At 40.6% G+C, this 14,894-nt stretch overlaps 1 protein-coding gene across 3 annotated transcripts in view; it reads left to right on the forward strand.

Moving 5' to 3' along the window:
- The first annotated feature begins 3,924 nt into the window (after window positions 1-3,924).
- Window positions 3,925-14,894, forward strand: part of Nckx30C (solute carrier family 24 member Nckx30C) — an 87,378-nt gene continuing 76,408 nt past the window's right edge. For all 3 annotated transcript variants that reach the window (XM_090179976.1, XM_090179977.1, XM_090179979.1), the window contains exon 1: window positions 3,925-4,792. The gene's annotated coding sequence lies outside the window, so the exon portion shown is untranslated. The remainder of the gene's footprint in view (window positions 4,793-14,894) is intronic.

Below are 14,894 nucleotides of genomic sequence, written 5' to 3' on the forward strand. Positions count from 1 at the left end.
CGCAATCCGCTGTCGTTTAATAAACTAACCGTAATGATCTCAAGAAACAATAGATCGTAGTACCTGTATTTAGAAGATTTATACCCCGAACAAAAGATACATCCAAAAATTATACAATCGTATCATAATATTAACAAAATTAAAAAGAAAACAAAAGAAACTACGCGAAAATCACCAAAAAAATAGTTAGGTCTATTTGTGATCTACCGACGCCTGTAGAAGTGTTCCAACCGTTTCGCACCGACGTGGTACGGGAACGCTCCCCTGATTTTTAACAGGGGTCAATACAAACATTTTTTATTGTTGGTGGGGAAGAATGTTTTGAAAATAAAGACTATAAAATTAGAACAACTTTTCTTTTGGTTTTCGTCCCACGTTGATGGTAGCGGTAGGTGCGACTCTGAAAGGAATAAAACTCGCCTTGGCCGCGCGTCAATACAAGAACGGAACTCGACGGTTGCCATTTGTAGACCCATTCTTAGATTAAAGGATGAGTCTTTTTCGGCTTACAACGAACGCGAGAAACTAGGTCCAGCGCGTTGAAACGCCGAAAAATCGAGCGACCCGATTCCGATTATCGATTTAAAAGAGAGCAAGCGCGGAGGGGGAGGGGAGGGGGGGCTAGAAGACACTCGGAACGAGGGGGGAGGGCGAGTCCGAGAGAGAGAGAGAGAGAGATGGGGGTCGGCAAATAGAAACGGGGGGGAGGAGGTTTAATCTTTGGAGAAAGCGCGCTTTCGTCCAGCGCAGCAAAGCCGCCGGTAGTGGAGAGCGCGCGGCGTCATAGCGTTTAGTAGCGGAGCTAAAGTTGGAGAAACTGGGAGGCAATTCGGAAGAGCGAGCGGAGAGAGGCAGAGAACTAGAGCAAAAAATTACGAGAGAGCCCACCGCGTCGTCCCGTCGCGTAAATGAAGCCGCGTAAGAATTGTCAAATTTGGAAGTCCTTCGTGAACTCTCCGATACATCGGCCGCCGTATCGCGCCACATGACGTAGCTATAGCAAAATCCGACTACGGCCATGTCTAAATCCCGAGTCTAAAATCTTCATTATTTCGCTTCTAATTCCTAAAATATTCCCGCGGATACCCGTCGCGTGATCACTTTTTGCCTCCAAGTTAATTTTCAACGTTTAAATATATAGCTAGCGGTCGTCGTTAGTCGAAACTGTAGTAACGCTTGTTTGGTAATATCTGAAATCCCTTTCTGTCGAGAATCGTACGGAAATAATCAACGCTGTATTAAAAGAAAGAAGAAAAAACTGCGGAAGGTAAGTGTGGAACGTTGAAGAGGAAGATAAAGAACAACAGAACGCCGCGAAATGAAGACATTTCCGTGACACTAACCGAGTCTCGTAATAACGGCGCGTTCGAGCGAATTTTCTCCAACGAGAGCCTCGCCTCCCGTTCTCTCGAGTTTTTTTTGGGTCGACGCTTTCGCGAAAAATCGCGCTACGAAAGAAAATATAAAAGTGAGAGGATTTTTGTTAACGTTCTTCCTACCTCGTTTGGAACGGATATAGGAAACGGGTCGCTTACGAGAGTAGTAACTAGTAATAATAAACAAGCACCGCGGAACACGAACTAAGAAAAAAGGATTCTTTATCATCAACCTTTTGAAAAAGTCGACCCGAGAAAAGTGAGTACTTGGCTTCCAAATTATAAAAACCAATATAAGCCTAAATTCAATTGGCGAGTCACGATTGCCCTACTCTTACATTTCCTCGAATAAACGGATTGAAACAGCGTCATCGATCGGGTCGTAATTATGACCAAATGTAAAACACGCGTTTGCCCCGATGAAGAGGCGATTTTATAAGCTTTTGATCATCTCTTCCGAAAACAACGCGAAGTCAATATTTTGGTAAGAAACCTCGCTTACGTTCGAAAGGCAATAGAGGAAGTAGGGGGTGACGATTGGGATTAGAGATAAGTTTTTCGAAATAAATTAGGCGTAAACTGGCTTCTAATAAAACGCAACGGACGGACGCGAATCAATAGGAAACACCGCGAAAGAACTAAAAATAAAAAATCTTTATCTCGAAAGAAAAAATGAATTAACGAAGGAAATTCCAATTGTATAATTTGGGTTTTTATTTCTGAATTTTCGCGTCGAACGAGAGAGAATGACGGGGGCATTTTCTCCCTTTATTCCTCTCGCTCTGAAAAAATATTCGAAAAACCCAGAGATCGGGGGAGGGAGGGAAGCTACATCGAAATAGATCGATCGGACGCCTTACTAGCCGCCCCCCTCCCGCCCAACCAAGGCCCGTCTCTCCCTCTCGACATAGTCGCCAAAGAAGGCCAAGTAGAAAAGGCCGGCCCGCACGCGGCGGAACCCGAAGAGAAGCTTTCGGAGAAGGCGTAGCGAGTCTTTGCACTGCAGGCTGGCCCGGTGGGGGGTGGCGGGCCGAGGGAGCGCGCGCAGAAAGGCTCGAAAAGGAATCGTTTAGCGTAGAACTGGGTTGCGTATAACCGTTAGTGGGCACGCGAAACTCGGGCGTGGACTCGAGCCTCTCGTACCATTTATCCCTGTACATTCTCCTCTCGCTCTTGACTTGTAGCGAGAAGGGAGAATCTCCGGCGTACGCGTACGGTCTAAGAGCGGGCTAAAAAGGGACTTCTCTCCCGCATCTCCCGAAGATAAACTTTTAGGCCCGCGGGGCTAAATAATCATCTCAAAATGTAGCACGTGTAAGGATTATATTTCCTTTTCTATATAAAAAATTCCCCTATATTAATTTTATAAAAACACTATATGACAAAAAATAAATGTATTTCTACTTATTGGGACGATATTTAGCTAAGCTGCTGACGATCCGCCTCATACTAGAAGAATAATCTCCTTCCAGCCTAAGAAAAATCAAACCATCCCGGTATCTCATTGGTTCCCTAAAACTGACCCGATTGAAGGGGACTCTCCCCCCCCTCTCGTGACGGGAAAAATTCGATCGTGATAAATAAATACCTTCTTGATATGAGATATCAAATATTTCGGAAATGTATTTTGAAAATAAAATCGCATGACATTCGCGATTTTTCTCGCAAGAAGAGATTTATTACATACTTCCGCTTTTCATATTATGTTACTTATGGCAATATTAGAAAGATCCATTAACACAGAGCTTATATACCATCTAGACGAAATATTGAGATTAAAACGCAATCCGCTGTCGTTTAATAAACTAACCGTAATGATCTCAAGAAACAATAGATCGTAGTACCTGTATTTAGAAGATTTATACCCCGAACAAAAGATACATCCAAAAATTATACAATCGTATCATAATATTAACAAAATTAAAAAGAAAACAAAAGAAACTACGCGAAAATCACCAAAAAAATAGTTAGGTCTATTTGTGATCTACCGACGCCTGTAGAAGTGTTCCAACCGTTTCGCACCGACGTGGTACGGGAACGCTCCCCTGATTTTTAACAGGGGTCAATACAAACATTTTTTATTGTTGGTGGGGAAGAATGTTTTGAAAATAAAGACTATAAAATTAGAACAACTTTTCTTTTGGTTTTCGTCCCACGTTGATGGTAGCGGTAGGTGCGACTCTGAAAGGAATAAAACTCGCCTTGGCCGCGCGTCAATACAAGAACGGAACTCGACGGTTGCCATTTGTAGACCCATTCTTAGATTAAAGGATGAGTCTTTTTCGGCTTACAACGAACGCGAGAAACTAGGTCCAGCGCGTTGAAACGCCGAAAAATCGAGCGACCCGATTCCGATTATCGATTTAAAAGAGAGCAAGCGCGGAGGGGGAGGGGAGGGGGGGCTAGAAGACACTCGGAACGAGGGGGGAGGGCGAGTCCGAGAGAGAGAGAGAGAGAGATGGGGGTCGGCAAATAGAAACGGGGGGGAGGAGGTTTAATCTTTGGAGAAAGCGCGCTTTCGTCCAGCGCAGCAAAGCCGCCGGTAGTGGAGAGCGCGCGGCGTCATAGCGTTTAGTAGCGGAGCTAAAGTTGGAGAAACTGGGAGGCAATTCGGAAGAGCGAGCGGAGAGAGGCAGAGAACTAGAGCAAAAAATTACGAGAGAGCCCACCGCGTCGTCCCGTCGCGTAAATGAAGCCGCGTAAGAATTGTCAAATTTGGAAGTCCTTCGTGAACTCTCCGATACATCGGCCGCCGTATCGCGCCACATGACGTAGCTATAGCAAAATCCGACTACGGCCATGTCTAAATCCCGAGTCTAAAATCTTCATTATTTCGCTTCTAATTCCTAAAATATTCCCGCGGATACCCGTCGCGTGATCACTTTTTGCCTCCAAGTTAATTTTCAACGTTTAAATATATAGCTAGCGGTCGTCGTTAGTCGAAACTGTAGTAACGCTTGTTTGGTAATATCTGAAATCCCTTTCTGTCGAGAATCGTACGGAAATAATCAACGCTGTATTAAAAGAAAGAAGAAAAAACTGCGGAAGGTAAGTGTGGAACGTTGAAGAGGAAGATAAAGAACAACAGAACGCCGCGAAATGAAGACATTTCCGTGACACTAACCGAGTCTCGTAATAACGGCGCGTTCGAGCGAATTTTCTCCAACGAGAGCCTCGCCTCCCGTTCTCTCGAGTTTTTTTTGGGTCGACGCTTTCGCGAAAAATCGCGCTACGAAAGAAAATATAAAAGTGAGAGGATTTTTGTTAACGTTCTTCCTACCTCGTTTGGAACGGATATAGGAAACGGGTCGCTTACGAGAGTAGTAACTAGTAATAATAAACAAGCACCGCGGAACACGAACTAAGAAAAAAGGATTCTTTATCATCAACCTTTTGAAAAAGTCGACCCGAGAAAAGTGAGTACTTGGCTTCCAAATTATAAAAACCAATATAAGCCTAAATTCAATTGGCGAGTCACGATTGCCCTACTCTTACATTTCCTCGAATAAACGGATTGAAACAGCGTCATCGATCGGGTCGTAATTATGACCAAATGTAAAACACGCGTTTGCCCCGATGAAGAGGCGATTTTATAAGCTTTTGATCATCTCTTCCGAAAACAACGCGAAGTCAATATTTTGGTAAGAAACCTCGCTTACGTTCGAAAGGCAATAGAGGAAGTAGGGGGTGACGATTGGGATTAGAGATAAGTTTTTCGAAATAAATTAGGCGTAAACTGGCTTCTAATAAAACGCAACGGACGGACGCGAATCAATAGGAAACACCGCGAAAGAACTAAAAATAAAAAATCTTTATCTCGAAAGAAAAAATGAATTAACGAAGGAAATTCCAATTGTATAATTTGGGTTTTTATTTCTGAATTTTCGCGTCGAACGAGAGAGAATGACGGGGGCATTTTCTCCCTTTATTCCTCTCGCTCTGAAAAAATATTCGAAAAACCCAGAGATCGGGGGAGGGAGGGAAGCTACATCGAAATAGATCGATCGGACGCCTTACTAGCCGCCCCCCTCCCGCCCAACCAAGGCCCGTCTCTCCCTCTCGACATAGTCGCCAAAGAAGGCCAAGTAGAAAAGGCCGGCCCGCACGCGGCGGAACCCGAAGAGAAGCTTTCGGAGAAGGCGTAGCGAGTCTTTGCACTGCAGGCTGGCCCGGTGGGGGGTGGCGGGCCGAGGGAGCGCGCGCAGAAAGGCTCGAAAAGGAATCGTTTAGCGTAGAACTGGGTTGCGTATAACCGTTAGTGGGCACGCGAAACTCGGGCGTGGACTCGAGCCTCTCGTACCATTTATCCCTGTACATTCTCCTCTCGCTCTTGACTTGTAGCGAGAAGGGAGAATCTCCGGCGTACGCGTACGGTCTAAGAGCGGGCTAAAAAGGGACTTCTCTCCCGCATCTCCCGAAGATAAACTTTTAGGCCCGCGGGGCTAAATAATCATCTTTTAGAGAGACTCTCAATCTAGTCGCCGAGTATTCATTCGTAGAGACTCGCCGCAGAGTCTCTCTCTCTCTTCCGTTTGCCGCGCTTATTAGATTTCCTATCCCCCGCCCCCTTTCCAATTTTTGTCTCTTTTTCAACGTCCATTATCTCAATAAAAGATCGTTTTCACCAGGTTATTAAATTGCGAGCATCTCCTTCTTCGTTTATTCTCTTTTTCATCTCTCTTTACATCTTAAATACAAAATTTATATTTCGCGGGGAGCGGGGGGATTGGTAAGGCTTACCAAACGTGGAGCGGTTCAAATATATCGCGATAGAAATAAGCGGTTCCCCCCGAGGGAAGATTGTTTTCTCAAAATGAGTCGTCGTTCTTGTTATTCACTCTTAATTTAGAATTTTCTAGGTCTATGATGGTTATTAAAATTTCTGTTATTCTGTTTATAACTTACCATAACTAGTGCAAGTTTATAATTATGTTTCACAGAAGCGTATCAGTTTACTATTTTTAAAATTTTTACCCCGAATGTTATTTCTATAGAACGACTGGTAGACTTCAGACTAAGTGGCTCATACCTGATCTTTGTCTCGTAATAAATGGTATATTCTATCGACGCTATTTTTTTCGTGATAGTCTGTTTCACCAATAAATCATAACTTGGCTAAGGACTGACAACTTTTCGCGAGTTGGTAAGAGTCTTTAGAACTGCCAGGTAACGATGTTCGAGAAATTGGAAAACGCTTTCAACAGCAAAACAACGTTTGATTTGGCAAAATATTGATGCATTTTTGAGTAGAAACATAAAATTTACTTTTATAAATATATCAATGGTTTCCAAATTTTGTTATTTTCGAATTTGAGACCTACACGCATTTTAACTCGTATTTATCGCCAACTGGTTTTCACTAGGGTAAAAACGCCACGTGAAAGCGAACCAATTTGTTAAAGGGAATATAGCCATCAGTATTTCTGTCACCCCCAAAAGGTTCCAATATTGGAGGTCATATTGGCTTTAAAGGTAGTGTGAAATTTCTTATTTATGATGGTTCAACGAATTTGACTTTTTCTCCACTAGGTTCAACAGACGCTAGGAGTGATTGATTGCTTGCTACGTGAAAAACCACTACAAACGCGTGTTAGCAGACAATTTTTCGATTTAGTTTATACTCCCTTTAAGGCTAATTTGTAGTCGAGTCGAGCAAAAACGCCAAACAATGTATTAAGCCTCCCTTAAAACCTATGTGCATAGCGAAGTTGAGTAAAGCGCCATGACGTGCTAGTGTAAAGCTTTAGCCCTGGTCTGCACTAGCGCGCGTAACGCCGCGTCACTCACGTGCGCAAAGAATAATACATATTGACGCTATTGTAAAGTATTTTTTACCGAGAGTTTTACGTCGACGCAAAAATTCGCTCTCCGCCGCGGCGTTTTTGCCCAAGTGAAAACCAGCCTTTAGGTCTAAAACAATTTTGTTCTCGCGTCGATGCTCACCGTCTCAGCTATTTTGCCTAGTGAAAACAAGCCCTAAGGATTAACATATATTTTAAAGCAAGTGTCGGCTCGACGTTAAGTGGCTCTTTTTTTTAACCCAAAATGCGGGACATCAAAGTACCCCTCGCGTTAATTATCTCGTTTGTAAATTTGACCATAACTATTTTTTAACAATATATTTTACGTGGGATATATAATTTAGGTTAAAAACCATTAAGTAGAGTATAAGTTGTCTAATTATAATACGCAACAATGGCTTTCTGACGACGTTATTGTTCGCTATTTTGAAGTTTAACTTCCTTTGCCATTAATAGATGGCACCATGTTCTCCGGTAGAGTCGTTTTTGCGAAGAACCAGATAGATTCATTGCCATCTCTAATAAAAAGGGCCTTATCATATTGCGTGTGGCAATGATGGAGCCGACAATTGCTTTAAAAGTCGAATATCAACCGTCGCGTCTTTTTTGTCCGAGTGAAAAGCAGTCTTAAAGCAAGAGGCGGTATAGGCCTAGGTGGCACGTTAGATTTGTTCCTGATCAAGCCATAAAAGCGGATGATTGGGTTCAACGAATCGTCAACCGAACGGACAATATTTGCCATCAGCGGAAGAATGGGGAAGGCGCTCTTTGGGAGTGCCACAATAGCGCAAACAACTCCTTCTCCCCTCCCTTTCGTGAAATAGAGAGAGTACTAAGTCGGAAAATAAGCACGCGATAAAAGTGTGCTACCGTACAGTACTATTCGCTTGTTTGTTTTCGGTTTGTTAGACCTTTTAGATTGTAAGCTGCTGGGTGGGGACTCGGCTCCAAATCCTATTAAATACGCGCGCGTGTGTGGGAAGTGATAGAGACAGAGATGCTTGGAATTACGGGGAATATACGTACATCATCCATTCAATGGAGTTTGTACGAGGGTTTCTAGCTGTCTGTTTCCCCTTCATGCCCGCCGATATAGTGACGGATATTCTTAGTCATTCTGTAAATCTCTCTCCTAATAGACCTTTTTGCTACTTATAAGTAGTAAGATTTTACTAGAATCAGGGAGGCTCGGTAACAAAGGGATCAATTATCTCACTTATCTGGCAGACCTGAAAACCTATTTGCTCGGTTTAATACGTTAGTGCGCAACCTTGCTTATTTATCGGTAGCAATTTTATACGGTGAAATAACGATATCCTATTGATTGGGTAAATATTACATTTCTAATATTTCGACGAATACACGAAGGTCACCTTAGCTATATACCAAAAATCGACCTCATACCTAGTTCACTAGAACATGTCAAGCAAAAAAAGAATATTCACAATGAAGTAGCGCTACATAGTCTTAGTAATCTAGGTTATTAACCTATTTGGTTAGGAAATTATATTAGTATCTATTGCTAATTTATTTTTTATAAGTTATAACCAAAGACTATAGCTTATATGTATAGTCTTAGTTATAACTTTAGCAGAATAGGAAATCTAGGCCAAAAAGGGCCGGATCATTTACAAATAGTTATCTTCACGAAACTCGGGATTTCTATTCGCAAACAAAAGTTTCAGTAGTACCACCAAGCGGAATTTTTCGAAACTAAAATCGCGGGGAAACAAACCGGGGGTGCAATAGAGAAAAACGTCAACAGCTGACACTTCAAGGCCGTTTTTTAGCGTTCGAGAAGGAAATGTTGTTAGACTTAGCAAAATGTAACTTATTATCTTGAATTTTTTAGGTTTTTGGTAGTTCTCAGACAATCGGGAGTGGTTAACAACGGAGATTTTCCCTCGCTACGTGTTAAGCTAAGCTCGGCTCCCAGTTGACTTTAAGCCTCGTCTCGAATAGAAGCTCACTAACCACCTAAACCATATAAATACGTCATTTTACGCGGAACTAGATCAGTTTCGTGGAAAATTCTACAAGATATTCAGTGTGAGAACTAATCCGGCTTTCTTAAATTCATATTCTGTTCAGTCTTCATAGCGACGACAGCCAGCCAATGAATTTCAAAACACGACTGCGTCTTATATTTTAAGCCCTTCCAGTTTCTCGAGCCGCTTAGCCCATTTTCGCAAGGCAAAGGCTCCTTAGACCAAAGATAATTTAAACTCGTACCCTAGATTCAAAATCACTCTCTCGCACGTTGCCGATAGCGTTTACCCACTTCCCGCTTCAACTCAGAAAAAATTCGCTCCATGGTTTGCCCCTTACCGCAACCGATGGAGCCCGATTTTTCTGAGGTCACGTGCCGGAAAAGAGTAAACGCTTCGTAACAAAACCGTCAATGGGAAAGCGCTCAGTATTCGAATCTAGGGTATTAGCCTAGCTGATAATTATTATTATTATCTTTGCTTAGACATACTAACAGAATGTTAAAAACGAAAAATGAGAAATAACTGTAAAACGTATGTTTTTTTTAAATTTCAAATTTCTATGGAACATTCCTTGTGCCCCCCTGCACAAGGAATGTTCCATAGAAATTTACTAGTGCAAAATTGAATGACCTTGGACCATGTCTTCAAGGTTATTCGAAAACTATCTCGAGAACCGTTGGGTTTAAAGAATTAGTTCCAATTAAAAAGTTGTTGCTCGCCATATTATTAGTTCAAATAACTTTGATTTGACCAAATTTGATCAATCAGAAGCCGAGAAATTGAAGGTTAATGAATTCAGTGTTTGATAATAAAATAATCTGATTAGTTTTAATGTGGCTGAATAAATACTGAATAGATTATAACGGTTCAATTATGCCACCGTCGGTTATACGATACATGCTCGAGCTCGTTTAACGATGGAATTCATAGTGTTGTTTAACATTTCAATTGAAATGTCACGGAAGGCATTAATTATTCTATCTGGCAAAACTTCAATTTCTCGGCTTCTGATGGTCAAATTTGGTCAATGTTATTTGAGCTAACAATATGGTGAGCAACAACTTTCTAGTTTGAATCAAATCCGTAACCCCAACGGTTCTCGAGATAGGTTTTGAATGACCTTGAAGACATGGTTCAAGGTTATTCAATTTTACACTAGTAAATGTACCCCTGCTTGAGAAATGCTCCATAGAAATTTGAAATTAAAAAGAAATGTTTTTCAGTTATTTATAATTTTTCGTTTTTTAGTGAAAATGGAAAATAAAGTAGAAAACTGGTTAACCCATAAAATATGTTGGCTCAATTTGATAGGTTTTTAGTTTAATACCAAAATATATTATCACGGCTAGAATGTTCACAGTTGGGGCTTTTTTCCCGATACCAAGAAATGTCCGCATTATTTTCGGTTTAAAATTCAGAACTGTTAGTTTTTAATATGAAAAAGCAAGTTAGCGTGACATGAGTCTAATGGGTGTTAAATATTAAATTTGGGCAAAGGCTTAAAACGGTTTTTTAAATCGTTCAATTTTAATATTGAATTTAGCGAGCCCCCCTTAAACGTAAATAAAAGTTATTTTTTGGTGCCCTTTTCCAATTTGTACCCCTGTATCCCCACCGTTCCTACGCCACTGGACACGTTAAATGCTACGTTGAAACAACGATAATAAAGTGCCATGGATTTGTCACAACCAATTTTTCCTAAAAATAGAGTACAACATAATTTAAAGATAAGTCCATTAGTATTTGGTCTACTTCTAGGGTTTGAAGATTCTAAGATTCATGAGACTCGATAATTCGAAACATATTTTGAGATCTTCCGCAAATAGTCAAAAACTGTTGGGACGTGATATTCTGCGGTGTATCTTTTATGTATAGAACAAAACACCGCTATAAGGAAGATACGCGTATCAAGTATCCCCATCGCGAAACACGTTGAGATCAACATCGAAGGTAATGTTGTAACATGGACATTATTATTGACAACAAAAGTGATTTCGTGTTTAGCTAATAGACGCTTTACCGCGTATAGGAACCTCTATAAACGAAGTAGCAGTTTCGTTAGTATGTGGTGTTTTTAGCCTCGCACTATTTTTTTCTTGCGAAACGTATCAGCCTTAACATTAGCAGGAAAGGGTGAAAGATACTTCTCACCTAAAAATTATAATATATACTTCTAATTATACGCTAACACGATAAAACCTTTGTCTTTAACTATGACTACTTTTATTCTCCCAACTTTTATTTATTTAAAGACAGTTTGTTGTTACTAATTTTGGGAAATGCCAGGTAACGATGCCCGAGAAATGCCCACCTATTAGATGGATCAGTGACGTAGCCAGGATTTTGGTACGTACGTCTATACGTTTCGGGAGAGGGCGTATGGGGCACGGGCCCCATAGATACACCACTGAGAAGGATTAACCAAGGCGGATTTTAAATTGCAAAATGAAAGTAAAGCTTACTTTAGCAAAATAATTAAAACATTGACTCTTATAAACGCTCGCTTCGTTTCTGCAGGGTTTAATTTTTGAATTTGAAACTTGTATTTATCGCTATCAAACTAACCTGGAAGTAACTTTGTCAATGGAAAGTGTAGGCTGAGTTTCCTCTTTCGAAACTCCCCATTTCACAATCGCTCCGCGACAGACTATCATCAATCAAAATCGTCCAGTGTCACACTTTTGTTTATTATGTTACTTATGGTATAATGTCATATAACTGAGAAATATAAATAATTATATCGGCCTTACTGTTAAAATTTAAAATAAAACGTGGGAAATAAATGCTACTTCTAGTAACATGTATAGAGAGAAAAACAAATTAATTTTCCAAGCTGCGAACGTTACAAAAAAATAATACCTGAAGTATACAATATTTATCTTAAGAGATAGGTATTTATCTTAAGAGATAGGTATCCATCTAGACCCTAAAAATGAAACAAGTACATTCGCTGACACAATTCATTATTTCAATAGGAGCGATTTTCTCATCATGAATGCATTACTCCTCCTGTCGATGTAAAATGTAAAAATTCACTGTTTAGGAATACTTGCTTAATATTTTTAGAAATATTACTTATCTCGTAAGAGTACGTAATACCCTTCTGATAATACGAATGTCCTACTTTATAAATGACATATTAATGAAACTAGCCTGAGTTACGCGATTAAATGATAAAGTTTGTGATATGATTTGCAAAGGGTCACCAGGGTCAGTCCGCAGCAGCGACCATCACAGGGTCACGCGCATTCGTTGGCCCAGAATACGAAATAAAGCCGCAGTCCGCGTAAAGTATCTTTTCTCTTTTTCAGCGGGACACGGTCAGAATGGGGGACATAAAAAAGGCGTCAACGAGATAGAATAGCGAAAACGAGACAATATTTTTGCGTTTCCCCGCTCCTAGGTGTCGCCCTTATACCGTCCCCAGGTAGTGTAACGCACTCTGGTGGCCGGTAACGAAAACTCTGGCGCAATAAAAACGTCTCGATGGATAAATTGAAGCGCGTCTCTGCGATAAAAATTCTACTTTTATACCCCCCCCCCCACGCGGTTATTTTTAACCTTTTTTGTCCACATTTCAAATATTTCGATCGAATAGACTTGTTTCACTTTAAAGCCATCCTACTCGTCGTCTTTTTGAGATGTTTGGCCCCTCTTGCCGTTATTGATGGGGCTAGTATTTTTCGTTAACGGTTGACTTGTACCCAGCGATGAAATTCTAAACGAGATTTTAATGCAGAATTATTCAATCGAAAACAAAACTCTTATAGTTTTTTTCCTCGAACTCCAACCTTTTCCGATCGATATTTAAATATACCTACAAACTGTATATTCTTGGAATAATATAAGAATGTAGGTCGGAGAGCTTACCAAAGACACCGTACGCTGCGCGGGTCTGTAGATTATAGACGCGGTTTTCATACTTTCTAGGAGGCTAGATCACCATGTCAAGATCTTTCTATGGACCGGTTAGAGCACCCCTATCTCTGACATACAACGAAGTGCAAGCCGTTCGTCACATGCGTGGTCTAGCTGCTGGAAATTCGTCCAGGGGTGGGGGTTTGCACTTTTGTAAAGGTTCAGAGGCGTCGAGAAGGGGGTGGTCATGTAGTACAGTCAAAACCCCCTTTTCTACGCCAGGCCCGTACACGGGGGGGGGGGGGGGGCGCCAGGGGATGCTCAGCGCCCCCAAATGAGTACTTGAGCATCCCCAATTCAACTGACCCAAAAAAAATCGAGTGCTCAATTACCGAAAGATATGATCTAAAATATTTGTATATTAATCAAAAAGGAAAATTACTTTTACTAGAGATCTAGTATCAGTAAATATTTGAAACCATTTTACTAAAGTTTTTGAAAATTGCTTTCGCGCGTCTCACTGCACCAGAAAAACTTTTCAATTGTAGAAATATTGAACCAGCTTATCAAAAATGTTTTGATGGATATTTTAGGGCTACAACCGGATTAGTATATTTACTAATTTCATAGGTGGGGAGATAAAAATTACTCAAGGTATTGGCACCCCCAAAAAGAATTTGAGCGCCCCCGAGTTTTGGCGGCTGTGTACGGGCCTGGTCTACGCCACTGGCTAGAAAGCGGGTACATATAGGTAAAAATTTCCCAGAGTCTCGTCGCGCCATCTAACGACCGCTAATGGCACGATTATGGTTTTTGTATGTAGTTTGGGATAGCAGCGCAGTTAACTTGTTTTTTGTTCGAGAAACTGACCGACAAGTTGGAGAAAAGAGCAGGGGTGCGCTGACTTGCGCCCAAAATGATCCTGAAGAAGAAACGCCTATTCGGGAAAAGTGACTCTATTAAAACTATTTTATCGGAAAAATTGTTTAGTAAATCCTTAGGTAGTATCATTTAACACTTTTCCATAATTAAGTGGAACTCCACAGCTACATTAGCCGCGGTGTTCCTGTTACTGACATATAGTGACATATTGAGATCAAACTCGACTCATTTTAATGTAATTAGTCAAAATCCTCACTTTTGGTTTTGTAATTTTTAACATTAGTTTTTTCCGTAGGTAAAAATCCTGATATAGTCAATGTAATTTAGGTTTTTAATCTCTGTAATACCAAAACAAAAAAACAATTTAGCTTGCGCAAGGATCCTATGGCTTACGTACGAGTTCATTTTCAATACTGTAACAGTACTCTTGTTTGATCTACTCCAAATTGTATCGCACCATCTAGTATCGATTGTAAGAACGTTTTCTTTTATATTTCGAGAAAACGCTTATAATTAGTTACCGAAAAGATAAATTTATCTTTTAATTTAGTTACGGATTTAACTTTTAATTTAATTCATGCAAATTTTACAAAAGCTTAATTTACCGTTTTGTTTTATTTAATTCATCGCATATTACAAAATAGATACCGAAACAAATTCCCGACAGATGGCGTTATTGTTTCATTTTGCATTTACCGCTTAGTAAATTTTTTTGTGATAAAATTTGAGCTATAATTACTTCCTATCGATTTAACGCCGCACAAGTAAAACAAAGTTAATGTTACATAATACCAAGAATGTTTTTACTTATAAATAACTATGATGGCACTATTTTTAGCAGTGGCGTAGCCAAGGGGCACAGGGGGCACGTGTCCCCCTGAAACTTATGGTCGTACGTACCAATATTTTTTTTACTTACTTTTCAATGGTGTGCCTCCCCCCGAACCAAAATCCTGGTTACGCCACTGATTTTTAGCGTTGCTCTC

The sequence above is a fragment of the Leiobunum rupestre genome, chromosome 6 (genome assembly GCF_980474605.1).
Source record: "Leiobunum rupestre chromosome 6, qqLeiRupe1.1.hap1, whole genome shotgun sequence".
NCBI classification, from domain to species: Eukaryota; Metazoa; Arthropoda; class Arachnida; order Opiliones; family Sclerosomatidae; genus Leiobunum; species Leiobunum rupestre.